Source organism: Amphiura filiformis, chromosome 12, assembly GCF_039555335.1.
Source record: "Amphiura filiformis chromosome 12, Afil_fr2py, whole genome shotgun sequence".
Classification (NCBI taxonomy): Eukaryota; Metazoa; Echinodermata; class Ophiuroidea; order Amphilepidida; family Amphiuridae; genus Amphiura; species Amphiura filiformis.
This window is the reverse complement of record NC_092639.1, coordinates 34,105,813-34,122,139: the sequence shown is the minus strand read 5'-3', so window position 1 is coordinate 34,122,139 and position 16,327 is coordinate 34,105,813. Positions and strand designations below refer to the sequence as shown.

The following is a 16,327-nucleotide window of genomic DNA, read 5'->3' as shown; positions in this document are numbered from 1 at the left end:
GCACTAAATGCAAATGGCAGAAATGAAAAAATCACTGTGACAGGTGAATTGGTTGAAACTACAATGCTTAAAAGGCACAAAAGAAGGCACAAAAACAAATTCAGGTCTGCTGTGGATGTTACTATATCAATAATATGTATGAAGCCTTTACAAACCCTTACAATTCGCCTCTATAAATGTGTATGATTGAATGATTGGATATACCTTGCATATTAACATATCACAGTAGAAAATAGGATAAACCGGTAATACCGTTTCCCGTGCCAATAGCTAACAATTATAGAGGTTTTTAATCTGCCCCTCGTAGGTTTACACATTAATTTGAGGTGTCCCGCAACGTGGTTAACATTTCAAATGACATACGATTTCACCCATCTGCTCGGATGGCGCACTTTGGTACATTTCTTCGGGTGAAAATAGAACTAGAAATACCATACTTAAACGAAGAAGACCTTTACACGTAGTGTGTGTATCTATTTGGTTAATCTCTCACCGCAACACTTGAATGAAGGCGACATAGACGCCATGTTAAAAACAAATTCCTCAAGCAAACACTGGAGATCTTCAATATAAGTTTGAATGTAAGTGTTAAATGGGAGTTAAAACATGCATAGTAATGGTTCAGTTGTTCTTGAGAAATAATTGTCTAAACTAGAGCAAACATGTAAAAAGCCATAACCTTTAAAGGTAATCTTCGACTGAGAGCATGATTGGTTAAATTCAAATTGTTTTCAAAGGTGCAAAACATAATGAAAGCTATCAGGTTTCCTGTGTGCTCTAGATAGTGTGAAGGAAATTACTATGGTTGCATCATATTGGTGATGGGTTTATGAGCATCATAATGTATTGAACAGATAGATATGGGACGATTCCTATGTAATTGCTATGTGCTTAGTATATATTTCACACCATGTGATAATTACTTAACCATATTATTAATAATGACCGTGTCTGCATAATTGAGGAAATAGTATCACCTAAACAGTGGTTTAGGTATATGCTTTTAAAGAAACTAATGTACCAAATCGAGACAAAAATTATGCTTGGCTTTACCCCTCCTCCCTCCACACACACACCTTCAATGTATGATGGTCACTGAAAAGCAGAGCGCAAAGTTTACTCCCCATTCCAGAAAAATACAGCAATAATTCTTTTTTTATTAAACCCCGGGGATTAAACAAATATTATCAGGTTCTGCCAAATGAATTTAGTCCTAATTGGAGATAAAAGAAAAAGTTCACTGATTTCTTGAAAAAAGGAGCCAAAAACATGCATTTTCGGCATGTTTTCTGACAATAGAGTCACAAAAATCAAAGACTTGGAACAAGTCTAAGCATTTAAAATCTTGATTATATGCTGAAATTTTGCTATATTTTTCATTTTGTTGTGTAAATGGTTGCTTATAAGAAGGAAAAATCATTGTCTTTTCCAAACATTAGAATGCATAAACTAAAATTAGTCTTAGGGAGTAGTTCTACGATTATCTTGAGTCATTTGGGTGTAAATATGAGCATGTACTATACCGGCTGAAAACCCTTAGGTACGAAGTACCGTTATGTAAAGTATGCCCTTCAAAATGCAGAATTGCAGTCAATGCAAGAATAGTATATTACACTGACCTTTTTGTCAATGTTTTAAATTGGTCAATGATGACAAAGTGTCATCAGCTCATTCATTGTCAGGACGTACCAGAGAGAGTCATGATGAGCAAAACAAAAAATGCAACTTTGCTGTCTTTAAAGTCGAAATTCATCTCTTAATCGAATCGACTGCTTTCAAAACTGTACCAAAAGTGAAAAGTAATTATAAACAAACATTTTTATGTACTAATCCAAATATTAGGGATTAGATACCGGTATTCATTAAGATGCAAGTTGTATTTATACAATTAGTCAAGCTATCCACTATTGAAGAACTTTTAACAACTTGTATTCAGCCAAATTCATTGTGTTTTTAGGAAAACATAGTAATTCATATTATGACGTTAAATTCCTCATAGAACACTACAGTTAAGAGGCTAAGATAGTAAGTGAGTTTTCTTTCATTCGACTTCTTTAGTTTGGTGTAAAATGACCAGTAAATTTGTTAACTTACTGATAATATTTTATAATATTTGGCAAAGAAGATGCAAATTTCGCCGAAATCGTACACGAAAGCTTTAATAGCTGGTCACATAAATGGAATTTCTCCGGGCCTGATGTTTTTAGCCATTAGCAAATCAACATTATGAAAATAAATTTTGTTATTACACTCACTAGCATAAGAATACCCTACCCATAATGACTTTCAGGTGGTACTACACCCCTTGATAAATTTGTGACTCTTTTTGCATTTTTCTCAAACTGGTAACAAAAGTTATGTATATTATAGGAATCCAGTTACTACTGGAATTTCAGTGACTCAAGACAAGCGATGCGTTATTTATGATAAGAAAAGAGGTACCGCTAGAATTTACCTCATTGAATTCCTTGCCCCTATAATATACATAACTTTTGCTACCAGTGTGTAGTTATTTTTTTGAGAAAAATGCAAAATTAGTCATAATATTTATCAGGGTAGTACCATCTTTAAGGGTTAGGGAAAGAAATGTTGTTCCAGGATCTGTGCTTTAGGTTGAGTTCTGTTGAAATGGGCGAGGTTATATACACACAAAAACATAACTTTTACAAAAACTCTACACAAAAATACTTTTAGACTTAATTAAATAAAAGAGTATTTCGTGATCCTAGCATCCTCTGTTTATGACATCGAATTAATCTGAAAGAAATTTATTATTTAGAGAGAATATTCATCTAGCTGTCTTTGGCAATATTTCCATTTACAAATTATGTTTTTATCTTATGACTTCAAACAATGGATTCGAACTTGCGTGCGTATCCGGTTGTAATACAGTAAGAAAGTTGCCATGCAGCAAAGAATACGTACTACGAGTAGACAAACGTTTACTCAACAACGTTTGGTAACATTATCAGTAACTTTTGTGCAACGTTTTTGCAGTGTATGCTTCTATTGAACAAAGTTGAACATACTAATAAATAATAATAAACTACATCACATGCAGGGCCTCTATCCAAGCAACTGCGTGATTCAATAAAATCACTCAGGGCGAGACAATAGGGATCTTACAAACTGTTTTTGAGAAATATTTGTGTAAAAAAGAAAATATAGTTGCAATTACTCAAATTACGGCAATGCTTGTATCCGATGTTGGCTTTCAGTAAAATCTATATCTTGATGAGGCCCCTTTAGAGAACCCAAACATACTAAGCCCTCAGCTTATCTGTCTTCGTATGCGACTATTCAATCGACAAATCGATGATGCCTCTTTACATGGCGCACTCACAGACTGCATGCAGTCAGCAGAGTGTATTAAAGGCATTCGAGGGGACTACAACGGTTTCTGTCTTTCAATTTTCTTTGATGACATGAGAAATTGAGAAATTTAACAGATTATTGTAGCCATAACATTGAGTAGCCTTTGACGACTGATATTAAAAACTGTTTCAATTATTGGTATAAATTATAGAAACACAGATATCTGTTCAAACTCATCAGAAAGGTACAAATATTAATGACGGATCTGAAATATATAACAGTGCCATACTGTACAAAAGGGTAAAACTGGAAACAAGATTAATGTGACACGGCATCCATTTGGGGAAGCAACTTCTGTACCTGTCAACTCATTACCGTGATTACTGAGTGTATTAAAGCGGTTGAGGTCGTATACAGAACGACTCTTTGCATGTATTTGAATTAAAATACCCGTAGAAACTATTGTATATCTGCTTGCTTAAGCCCCTTAAAATAAATTTCATAGGGGGCTGTCCAATGTTACAAATGCAGACTACTTCCATTTCGAAAAGGAAGCCACTTCAGTACATATCAGCTTATTAGGGAGTGTAATCAAAGTTGCTGAATATAAAAGGTCTTACAGAACGGCTCTTTGTCTTGTATTTCAAACAAGAAAACCTTGGATATATGCCTGATTAAGCCCTTAAAAGAAAAATTATACTTTTGTTTGTCGTGCGTTAATAATTGCATTTTGACAGCCACCTTAATGCCTGTTTAGGTAATATATATAAATAATCACAGGCGTGTCATTAACATTGCGATTTGATTAAAGGATGTTTAAATCCCCGGGTTTAAATCATTGGAACAGGGTAATGACTAACCACAAGGAACCACCTCGAAGAAATATTTATGAGTCCAACATCGAAGCAAAATCCTCATATCTTTATTCATTATACTTAACCACTGGCATACAACCAACACAGCATGTCTAGGCCTGAACAGGTTTTTAATTATTTGATTTGTGTATAGAAATTCAATGTTTATATCATCAGCAGATTTTAGCCCTTGGAGTCCCCACGATTTTTCTCACCTAAGAGCCACAATCATTTATCAACTGTCAAATTAAACTCAAATTGCCAACACGTGTTGCATCAAGTATACATTTGAACAAGGTGCTACAAATTCCAACAGCTATAGGGTCCCCTTTAACGCGCCGGCGCAAAAAACAAATTCAAAGCATGTGGTACTATACGCTATAGTGGCTCCCGTTGTGAAGAAAAAAAAATCATTCCATTACACTTGCTTGCACCGTACTGAAACATATTGTATGTTTAGCTGGTTCGAATATACTGTCACAAAAGAGCATATTTTTTGGAATAATCACTATATTTTCGATCAAATGGAATAACATATATCGAGTGAGGTATTCTGAAGTGGCTAATGAGTTAATGCAATCGGTTAATACCGTTGGACCTGTTCTATTGTGTATCTCCCGAAGGCAAGATAACCAAGTATTAGAAGTGGAGATTACTTATTTCTCTCTTGTTGAACTACTGATGCTTTTAAAAATGGAGCAGAAGATGAGCATGTATGAGACATTGATCCGCTGGAGTGATAGGGTAATTATTTATTTACGTGTACAATGTGTCATCTTTATTCCATGGAAATAATTAGCGATGATCCGACTCCGCATGTGTGTCATTTGCAGTGTTGTTGTTTTTTCTTTATGTATATATTTGTTTATGAGTTAAATTCAGCAAATGTCTATTACAGTTATAAAGGTAATCATTTATTTCACCTGTTGACCATTAATAGATTTAATCATTGAATTAACCATGCCCTCTTATTGCTCTTGATTATGTACATGATATACAACTTCACCTGCCCCTTTGGGAAGGAATACCCTCTATTGAATGTGTTAGGTAGTGTGATTTCGATCTCGTTTATCAATGTTTCGATGTAGCACAATGCGAGAGTTAGAGAGAGGGGGGAGAGAGAGGGGGAGAGGCAGAGGGAGAGAGAGAGAGGGGAATGAGAGTGAAGAACAGAGATGAGAATTTCTATACGAAAGAGAAATCGCCGACCATTAGATATAAACATTACATATTGAGCACTGTAAATTGATCTATCATAATTACATTAATACCTTAAGTCCAATTTGAATGGAAATGTTATCCACATGGAAAATTATCGTATGGAAGGGCAGGGTTATTGACATATCACTTAAACATATTAAGGATCAATGATTTATGTAGGATGGCAGTCCTTATCATGGGACTCGCCGCTTTCTATCACAGAGCTCGTAGTATCGTTGTGTATACCATAAAAGCTACACCACTCTGGTGAGTTACTCGAGTTTTAGTTAATTGCATTACATTATGAAGTATTCCCAGGTGACCCTTCACGTGTACTCCCTAGTCATTTTCTATAATGACGGGCAAGGCGTTTGACATATCACTTAAGCATATTAAAGATCTATGATACATGTAGGATGGCGGTCCTCAGGACTCATCACATTCTATCACAGAGCTCATAGTATCGTTGTGTGCCATAAAAGCTGCACCTCTCTTGTGAATTTTAGTTAATTCAGTTAATTGCACTAAAAGGTAAACCAGGTGAAACCTTCACTTGCACTCCTAAACAGTCTCTCCCGGCATGCCCGGGCAGTCGCTAATGAAGGGCAAGGCTTTTGACATATCACTTAGGCATATTAAAGATCAATGATACATGAAGGGTGATTGTCCTCAATCATCTTGGAACATTCCATCACATAGTATCTTTTTGTGCCATAAAAACTACGCGTCTCTGGAGAAATTTACTAGTTCTTTTAGTTAACTGAGTTAGTCGAACTAAGAGGTATATATCCCGGTAAAATCTTCAATGAACACCTAATCATTCACTATAATCAAGGGCAAGGTATTTAATTCAATTTCACACATCACCATTAATTCAATATGATTTGTAACAAGATCTAGCATGTCAAAATCATTGTTAATTATTTAATCATGTATTTACGGACAGATGTAAAATTAATGTTTTGTCAAACGAACATAAATAAAAATGAATAAGCCCAATTAACAATCGATATTATGCAATTTGGAACATCTGTGGCAATGCTTTAGTTTGGATTCAACATATTTTATAAGCAATTGTTTAATTTTTGCATAGCCGTTATATATACTAGTTATGCATTAGTTCCTACTACAATTATTTGTATCTGTGCACCATTAGCATATTCTCTGAAATGTAACAGTTTGAACATTAGCTGTTCTACACTACGCGTGTGATTTTAAATTGGCAATAAAATTCAGTATGTTGCAGTTTATCATTATTATTAAAATATTTGTGAGGTCTTAACGGTTCGGGAATATCAAATTAGCCTTCCTAAATGGGCGGGTGGCCGGGGTGATTTATATAGCAATTTGTTTTGGTTGACCACTGTACGTTCTAGGAGAAATGAGGGCTTAGAGCCAGAACCATCTATATCCATTTGTTTTCTCAATTACTTATTACTCATTTCGGCAACAAATGGTCGGTTAATTATGCCCTCCATACTATATGCAAGTGACTTTGGGGTACATGCATGGTCACTTAAACAGTTAGTTACTTACATTTTCTTACATGGAGGGCAGAATTAACCGTCCATTTGTTACTGAAATGAGTAACATGTAATTGAGAACACAAATGGACATAGGTGGTTCTGGCTCTAAGACCTCGAAATGAGGTAGTTTGACATTAATTATGACACCTGTCCACTCCATTCATAAAGAAGCTCTTAAAAATATTCAAAGTCAAATCGTCATTTTTGTAACTACATTAACATGAGCATAATATATTTTCTCCTTAGTACAGATAATACAAATATGAAATCTTCTGATAATTGTAAGGTGATTCTCCCCCTACTTAACCTCATTTCACCCCACCTCACCTCACTTCACCCCACCTCACCTCACTTCACTCCATCTCACCTTACTTGACGTCACCACACCACATTTACACACATGTTGATAGCCGCAAGCGGTGTTGCATAGTTTAGTTCTATCTATCGTATCATCGTAATATAAAAATCATTGGTATCGCCGCCATTCTAATCAAGCATTATTCTAAATATGTAACAGTTGACAGTAAGCAGTTCTCTAAGAGAAGAATATGTAACTTATAACTGGATATTGACTTAGCGATATGTGTCCCTCTCGGCAACTCTCGTGTACATATCGAAGAAAACAAACTTGGATATTAAACGAGCCGTTATACGACTGTGTGTTTAATCATGGCATGTGCATTTGCGATATATATTGACATTTTCTTCTCTTCAGAACATTCAGTATCGTTTTTATCATAACCTTCATAATCAAACTGGTTTAATAGCTCAAAGTAGACATGATTGTTTCATTGCTTAGATAATTAATCAAGTTTAGTGTCTCGCTTCAAAGCATTATGAACTGTTGCTTGAGGTTCGTGACATATTAATCTGGATTGGAATCAAGGTCTGATAGGTACCATCAGGTCAATACGTCAGATGAGATGAGGCCATGTAAAGGTAACAACACTTACGGTGATCCCATCTCCGAAGATACTAGTGGTATGCAGTGTAAGAACTTTGAACACAATTCTTATTCAGACTAGAAGAAGTCACTTTTTCCCAAAGTTATAAAGAAATGATAGCCGTTGACTCCTGGCCCTGACTGCATCGAACTTACCTCTACGCCATTAGCTACCATTGGTCAATAAAACCAAACAAAAAAGCTTTAAAGGAAAGCACTACGAAAACAAAATATATTTGGTCTAGGTTAAACTAAGAACGAACATCCCTTATCTTCCATGATATCTAAAGCCTTCATTAAGACAAATCACCCGGTAATACCTGGTAACAATTATCTGCCATTTACAAAACGCATGGACAGTGGACACCCATTTTCATTATGCTCTCTTTGCTTTAGGACGAATGTCCTAAAATTAGTATACTTGGCAAACAAACCTCAGGACACAAGGGAGCATTTTGGATTAATTTTATGCAGAAGAAAAAGGGAAACCATTTGAACGAGAAGACTATTGACACTTGTTCATCGCGGACCTCGGATAAGGAGGATCGCAGACTCTGACAATACTTCACTGAAATCCCCTCTACAAGGCTCAGTCTACTATATACCCTCATTCAAATAGCCTTTTACATTTAATTGACTGAATGTTTACAATGGGTTTTTGTTTGTGCACGATGGCCTCAAGACCACGCAATTTATTTGTAAGGCATGAGGATAAAGCTTTACGGTGGCTTGTTACATGGATACCAAAATTGCTGTTAGTGTAATTGTGTTCAGTACAAAAAATGGTGAGAATTAGAATAAGAAATTATGATAAAAAACTCCTTTAAGGCATTTTGAATTAAATGATGTTGATCAAAATTATTTGTTCCATAATAACATCTAAACCTACCAGAGATTAATCTTAGCTTAACAAAATATTACACTTATCCAAACAACAGCTATATACATGTATACATTCAAAACATCAATCATTCCTTTTTCAGCTCGATCGAAATGATATGGGTTAAAAATCCAATCAATTTTAGCGCAAATGTAACTGTTCAAACACTTTTCATACTTATATGTAATGAAATATTTGTATATTCTATGTAAAAAACTGATTGTAAGATTTCAATATGTATAGATGATGACAATGTTAAACTATATATGTCTGATAGTAATAAGGCAATTCATCAGCGGAGATACGCAACATTATGTGCATTAATCTAAAAAACCGTAGCAGAACATTTGTGCTAGCTAAGTCATGATAATGTATTAGCATAGAATTCGTGCTCAAAGTATGACAGGTTCGTTCAATTATACAGGTGTTTTTGCAAGTATATTTTTTTGTGGTTGAAATTTGTAGAAAAACACATTGAAATCGTGTGTGTATAGTAGTGTCATAATAAAAGAAGGGCTCTGTTTTGTTTGATTGGAACAAAATAAATATATATAAACCAAATTATAACAAATATTGCAGTTTGTATAGCTAAAGATAAACAAGCTTTCTTATTGTTAGGATATTAAAGGGGCATTTCGTGATCCACAGCCTCATCCCCCCACTTTTCTCAAAAAAAAGTTGAGATTTTTATATCACTGGAAACCTCTGGCTACATAATGTTTATGCACAAAATATTTCTTGCAGATTAATTCGTTTAGCAAAGATATCGTGAAATTTGAATTTCATTCTGGTGCACCAGAACGAAATTACAACGCATTGTCTATGGAGCAGTGTAATACACATAATCATGCATAACTCGCGAACGCAAAATCGGAAGCAACTGAAATTTTGGGAATTGGTTTTTTTCGTGGATATCTAATGAAAAATGACATAAATAGAGGATGCTAGGATCACGAAATACTCCTTTAAGCGTAATACTAAGAATTATATAATTTTACGCGCTTTCTCCTATTTTCACTATTGAAACTAACCCACATAAAACAATGAATATTTTAAAATTAATGAAACGTTGACATCAGCGATGTTTACTTTTAATAACTCAATCGTAGGATATAAACAAAGAGGAATACTATATCTGAAATCACTGATGTACTTCATATGAAGGGTAAAGTAGGTCATAGATTCAAGTACTTCTTGTTGCATTTACGTTGCAATAGCATTAGCATTAACAAATAAAGTTCGTTTAGATGACTCTTATTTTCAGATTTTGTGTTATATTATAAAATCAGTCCTTATACTTAAAGGTCCGTAACCCATCATAATCAAAATGCACTGAACTTACCTCTACACTATTAGCTACCATTGGTCAATAAAACCAAACAAAAAAGCTTTAAAGGAAAGCACTAAGAAAACAGAATATATTTGGTCTAGGTGAAACTAGGCATGAACATCCCTTATCTTCCATGATTCTAAAGCCTTCATCAAGACAAATCACCCGGGAATACCTGGTAATAATTATCTGTCATTTACAAAACGCATGGACAGTGGACACCCATTTTCATTATGCTCTCTTTGTTTGAGGACGAATGTCCTAAAATTAGTATACTTGGCAAACAAATCACAGGACATGAGGGAGCATTTTGGATTAATTTCATGCAGAAGAAAAAGGGAAACCATTTGAACAGGGACCAATTTGATCGAGAAGACTATTGACACTTGTTCATCGTGGACCTCGGATAAGGAGGATCACAGTCTTTGACAATACTTCACTGAAATCCTCTCTAAAAGGTTCAGTCCACAAACTCACTTTCTGTCAAATAGCCTTTTACATTTAATTGACTGAATGTTTACAGTAGGGTTTTTTTGTGCACGATGGCCACGATGACCACGCTATTTAATTGTAAGGCATGAGGATAAAGCTTAGAATTCTTTAAGGTGGCTTGTTACATAAATACCAAAAATTTAATTGTGTTCAGTTTAAAAAAATGGTGAGAATTAGAATAAGAAATTATGATAAAGTAATTTCAGGCAATTTCAATTAAATGATGTTGATCAAAATTACTTATTCCATAATAATGTGACGCCTAAACCTACCAGAGATTAATCTTAGCGTACCAAAATATTACATTTATCAAACAACAGCTATATACATGTATGCAGTTAAAACATCAATCATTCCTTTTCAGCTTAATCAAAACGATATGGGTTAAAAATCCAATCAATTTGAGCGCAAATGTAACTGTTCAAACACTTTTCATGCTTATATGTAATAAAATATATTCTATGAGAAACAACTGATTGTAAGATTTCAATATGTATAGATGATGACAATGTAAAACTATGTCTGATAGTAATAAGGCAATTCATCATTGGAGATACGCAACATTATGTGCATTAATCTAAAAAACGCAGCATAACATTTGTGCTAGCTAAGTCATGAAAATGTATTAGCATAGAATTCGTGCTCAAAGCAAAACAGGTTCGTTCAATTATACAGGTGTTTTTGCAAGTACAATTTATAGTTTTTTTGTGGTTGAAATTTGTAAAAAACACATTGAAATCGTGTGCGTGTATAGTAGTGTCATAATAAAAGAAGGGCTCTACTTTATGTCTTATTGGAACAAAATAAATATGTATAAACCGAATTATAACAAATATTGAAGTTTGTATAGCTTTAATAAAGATAAACAAGGTTTCATATTATCAGGATATTAAGTGTAATATTAAGAATAAAGAATTAAGAATACCAATTCGCACCAACTGAAATAGGTCCAAAATAATAGAGGAAATTGTATGTAAGTTTAAAGTTAATCCATATCCTAAACCGATAGGGTTACTCCACCCCCTTAAATACTCCTTACATAAATGATAAGAGGTGAGGTGGATTAGAATGCAATGTGATTGATGAATATGCAAACCCTTCAGACAATTATGTTTCTCTTTCATTAAATGAAAAGTTACTTATTGGTTGGGAGTGGGCTTTTTTATTATCCCATGTAATAGACAAGTATAAACATATATAACTTGTCCAAGTCCAAATGAAAATATTGAAATGCAGTATTTCCAAGATGTTGACTTGCAAAACGTTTAATCCCAGCTCGCAAAGGTTTGGCAGTTCTATGTTTCATCCAAACTTATTCTTCTCTTGGTAAACTTAGCACTGTTAAATAGAATGTGTCTGTCATTACTATTAAATTACAAAAGTGGCGACAGTTTAGTAAATCCGTAGCAGCCATCTTTCATTGAGCATAAATCTGGTAATTCTTTATCTTCAAAACTTGTCTTGATTATGTGACATGGCGGTGTTAAAAGACAATTTGCTTGTACTGTGAAATATACATACAGTACACAGTTATTGTTGTAAACATCAAAAACAATAATGAATGAAGGAAACCAACAAACTCGTGTATGATTATAATCTTGTGGTTGTGCTACAATGGTCAAATAAAGCATCTACACTCAAAGCAAGCTTTGCAGCATCGTACTGCTTAAGAACACTTACTCTAAATAATGAATAGGTTTAAAAACTAGGCCGGTATAACACTAATGCCTTTTTCCCTATCTACGCCGATTTAAACAAATCACGGTCCATTATCGTCAATACTAAGTAGGAAAAACTCATCTCTTTTATTTGTATGAAATTGGATTATTACTTATGGATGAAATATGGTGTAAATAATATCTAAAAAACTATCTGAGGATTGAAAACGCATTGAACTGTGTATGTCGTGCCTTGGAGCTATTATACATGTATCAAACAATAAATAAACAAAACACTTACACACATAAACCCCATCCACCCCACCTACACCCCCCCCCCCACACACACACACCCAACAATAGGGAAATTATTTTGTATTCGTCCGACTCGGGTTCCACATAAATGTTGCTGTTTTTACAAACATCTGGCAGGACGAGTGCTTTTATTTTTGTATCACCAAACATCGGTTGTCACAAACAATTGAATACATGAATCCAAAACCCACCCAAGTCCATGGGAAGTGATTTTGAGAAAAAAACCTGTGTATCATTTTAATTCCTTCAGTTAGATTTACCTGGTCAATATGGTAAGTTGTACGTGCAAATGGGTGGGTTAAACTGTATTAGGTATGACGATTAGCATTTCAGGGACTTCGTGGGGTTCATTTTAAATTCTGGACTTGGGTGGTTTTTTGAATCATATACTAAGACAATAATGTTGGAATGAGATTACCACTAGTAAGATAATACAAAATAAAGCACACAGTTATGTATAATGTTGATAAGCATTCTGCCATGTAACATAAACCACACACTTTCCTTGATTAAACCCATTTTTTTTTCAAAAGTCACTCTCCAGCAATAAATGTGTTACAAGTGGACTTTTATACATACTGGATTTCAATCAATGTGTTACAAGACTCAAATCATGGACTTGGGTTGATTCTTTCATACATGCTATTTTTCACATGTTCAATAGACACAGAGGATGAATTTGAGTTGTTCTTTCATACATGTGACAGGCATATGTATAGCAACATTTTCCCATGCTTAACTCAATTTGGCCAAAGAATGGACTTGGGTGGCTTTTGTATTCATATATTCAATTTGCAAAGTAAAAAAACAACTACATGGATTCAGGTCAATCGGTACATTGGTTTTAACATCAACACAGGTGTAATAATGAAACACACATGTTTCAAGAATTAGGGTATATTGGGCTTGAGTACGTTTTTATCAGAAATGGAAAGATTATAATAACCTATGTTTGTATAATACATGTGGATGTCTTAAGCGATTCTCTACCAAATTAAAGTGAATCTCTTAGGTACCGGGTTCGCTAGATTCGGGTTGAAGAAAAATAAAAGATCTGATTTGTAGTAGGTATGCAGGTGTATATAGTATATTGGCATGGCCTGGGTTTGTACAAAAATAAGTTGAACTTTAAAGTACTTTATTTCGCACTAAAAGGGTCGCTGGTCGATGGTGAGGAAGATTATCTGTCTGTTTTGCAATACGTATGCAGCTGTCTGGTGTGTTGGCCTGCGACTGTACCGAAAATAAGATGAACCTTTACACAAAAAGGATCGTTAGACGGAGTTTAAGCGAGATTACCCATATTTAGTTCTGTCATGTAATACGTGTGCAGATGTATATAGCATGTCGGACTTAGCATAAGATAAATAAGATAAACTTCCAGGTACTTGCTTCACTTTAAAAGATCGCTTGATGGGGCTAAAAAAGATCGCCTATATTTAAGTTATGTAATGTAATACATATGCAGGTGTCTGGCATGCCAGCCTATAGTCTGTACAAATAAGATAAGGTGAACTTTAAAAGCCTTGCTTCGCTTTGAAAGGATCACTAGACGGGGCTAAAGAAAAATTACCGATGTTTAAATATCTGTTATGTAATACGGGTGCAGGTGTCTCGGGTGTCGGTACTGTGCCTTTACAAAAAATTATTTTGTATTCGTCCGACTCGGGTTCCACATAAATGTTGCTGTTTTTACAAACATCTGGCAGGATGAGTGCTTTTATTTTTGTATCACCAAACATCGGTTGTCACAAACAATTTGCAAAGTAAAAAAACAACTACATGGATTCAGGTCAATCGGTACATTGGTTTTAACATCAACACAGGTGTAATAATGAAACACACATGTTTCAAGAATTAGGGTATATTGGGCTTGAGTACGTTTTTATCAGAAATGGAAAGATTATAATAACCTATGTTTGTATAATACATGTGGATGTCTTAAGCGATTCTCTACCAAATTAAAGTGAATCTCTTAGGTACCGGGTTCGCTAGATTTGGGTTGAAGAAAAATAAAAGATCTGATTTGTAGTAGGTATGCAGGTGTATATAGTATATTGGCATGGCCTGGGTTTGTACAAAAATAAGTTGAACTTTAAAGTACTTTATTTCGCACTAAAAGGGTCGCTGGTCGATGGTGAGGAAGATTATCTGTCTGTTTTGCAATACGTATGCAGCTGTCTGGTGTGTTGGCCTGCGACTGTACCGAAAATAAGATGAACCTTTACACAAAAAGGATCGTTAGACGGAGTTTAAGCGAGATTACCCATATTTAGTTCTGTCATGTAATACGTGTGCAGATGTATATAGCATGTCGGACTTAGCATAAGATAAATAAGATAAACTTCCAGGTACTTGCTTCACTTTAAAAAGATCGCTTGATGGGGCTAAAAAAAGATCGCCTATATTTAAGTTATGTAATGTAATACATATGCAGGTGTCTGGCATGCCAGCCTATAGTCTGTACAAATAAGATAAGGTGAACTTTAAAAGCCTTGCTTCGCACTGAAAGGATCACTAGACGGGGCTAAAGAAAGATTACCGATGTTTAAATATCTGTTATGTAATACGGGTGCAGGTGTCTCGGGTGTCGGTACTGTGCCTTTACAAAACTTTTAAGGGTAGACGAGGTATTGTTGGTCGAAGCAGCCAAAATGTCGACTTTCATTATCTAAATCAATACATTATGAAAAATAACACTTTTGATGTTTTGCAAAAGTGCATTCTACAAATCATATACTTTGAAAACTTGCTTGAATTATTGTTATGTATGTTTTACAAAAGTGTTGTTGTTTCAGCTCTCTTTACAACATAACCATGATAACTCAAGAACCACCGGACCTACAAAAGTATGTCTGTGATATTTGAATTCTTCTAGACACTCGCTATAAAATGATCAATGCAATTTTGCCAAAGCTCACTACCATTCGCAAGATGTTGTGAACTACCAAATCGTAAAAGTTTAAAATAGTTGCTAACCTTAAGAACATTTAAGGTATCTGGTATGCTCAAAGAGCGCAAGAAGGGCTGTAAAAGGTTATATCTGCTACCAGAAAAAGTACATCCATGCAATGAAGTCAAATATAGGATCACCAAAATAATAGAGAGAATGTAAAATCGACGTAATATTTGATCCGTGTCTGATCTAATATATCCTCTCCTATTTGTCTGGTCTAGCTCCTTGTGTTATGTGTGCACATGAATTATAGTTGTTGAGACAGAAACGTGGCGCAGTGGTTAGAGTGCTCATTTCTGGTGCATAAGATCCTAGTTTTAATTCCCGGTGGTGGCAACTTGTCAGTATTGACTTTGAAAAGAGCAAAACTTAATTCGCTATATCGGTTTCAGATTTGGGTTAACGAACCATGTGAGTACTTCGTCCTTAAACCCACATGTCTGTTCCCAATCCGTCTTGGTTTGTTCATTGGGAGTCATAAGATTACCATTGCTATATAATTTGGGTACCCTTCTGCTTAATGTTAGAACGATAATGTTTTAATTCCGTCCTGATGATTGGAATACAAAATCCCTGAATACAATATTCCTAGATAATTAGTTTTCTCATAGGGCTCATCACAAAATAATAATAATATCAACAACAACAGCAGAAGCAGCAACAACAAGAACAACAACACCTAAGAACAACAACAAGAGTAACAATAATAATAATAATAATAATAATAATAATAATAATAATAATAATAATAATAATAATAATAATAATAATAATAATAACAATGGTAATAATAATAAGAAGAAACCTTCAAAACATTTCTGGATCCATGAAAATTTATTTAACAAATTCTTGGATGTT

The 16,327-nt window shown here is 34.6% G+C and overlaps 1 protein-coding gene across 3 annotated transcripts in view; it reads left to right on the top strand.

Moving 5' to 3' along the window:
• Positions 1–16,327, top strand: part of LOC140166107 (synaptotagmin-5-like) — a 218,228-nt gene that overhangs the window by 107,526 nt on the left and 94,375 nt on the right. Inside the window, exon 1 of one of the 3 annotated variants that reach the window (XM_072189494.1) lies at positions 4,596–4,913. The exons of the other annotated variants lie outside the window; for them this stretch is intronic. The gene's annotated coding sequence lies outside the window, so the exon portion shown is untranslated. Of the gene's footprint in view, positions 1–4,595; positions 4,914–16,327 lie in introns of those variants that run through there. 3 annotated transcript variants of the gene reach the window in all.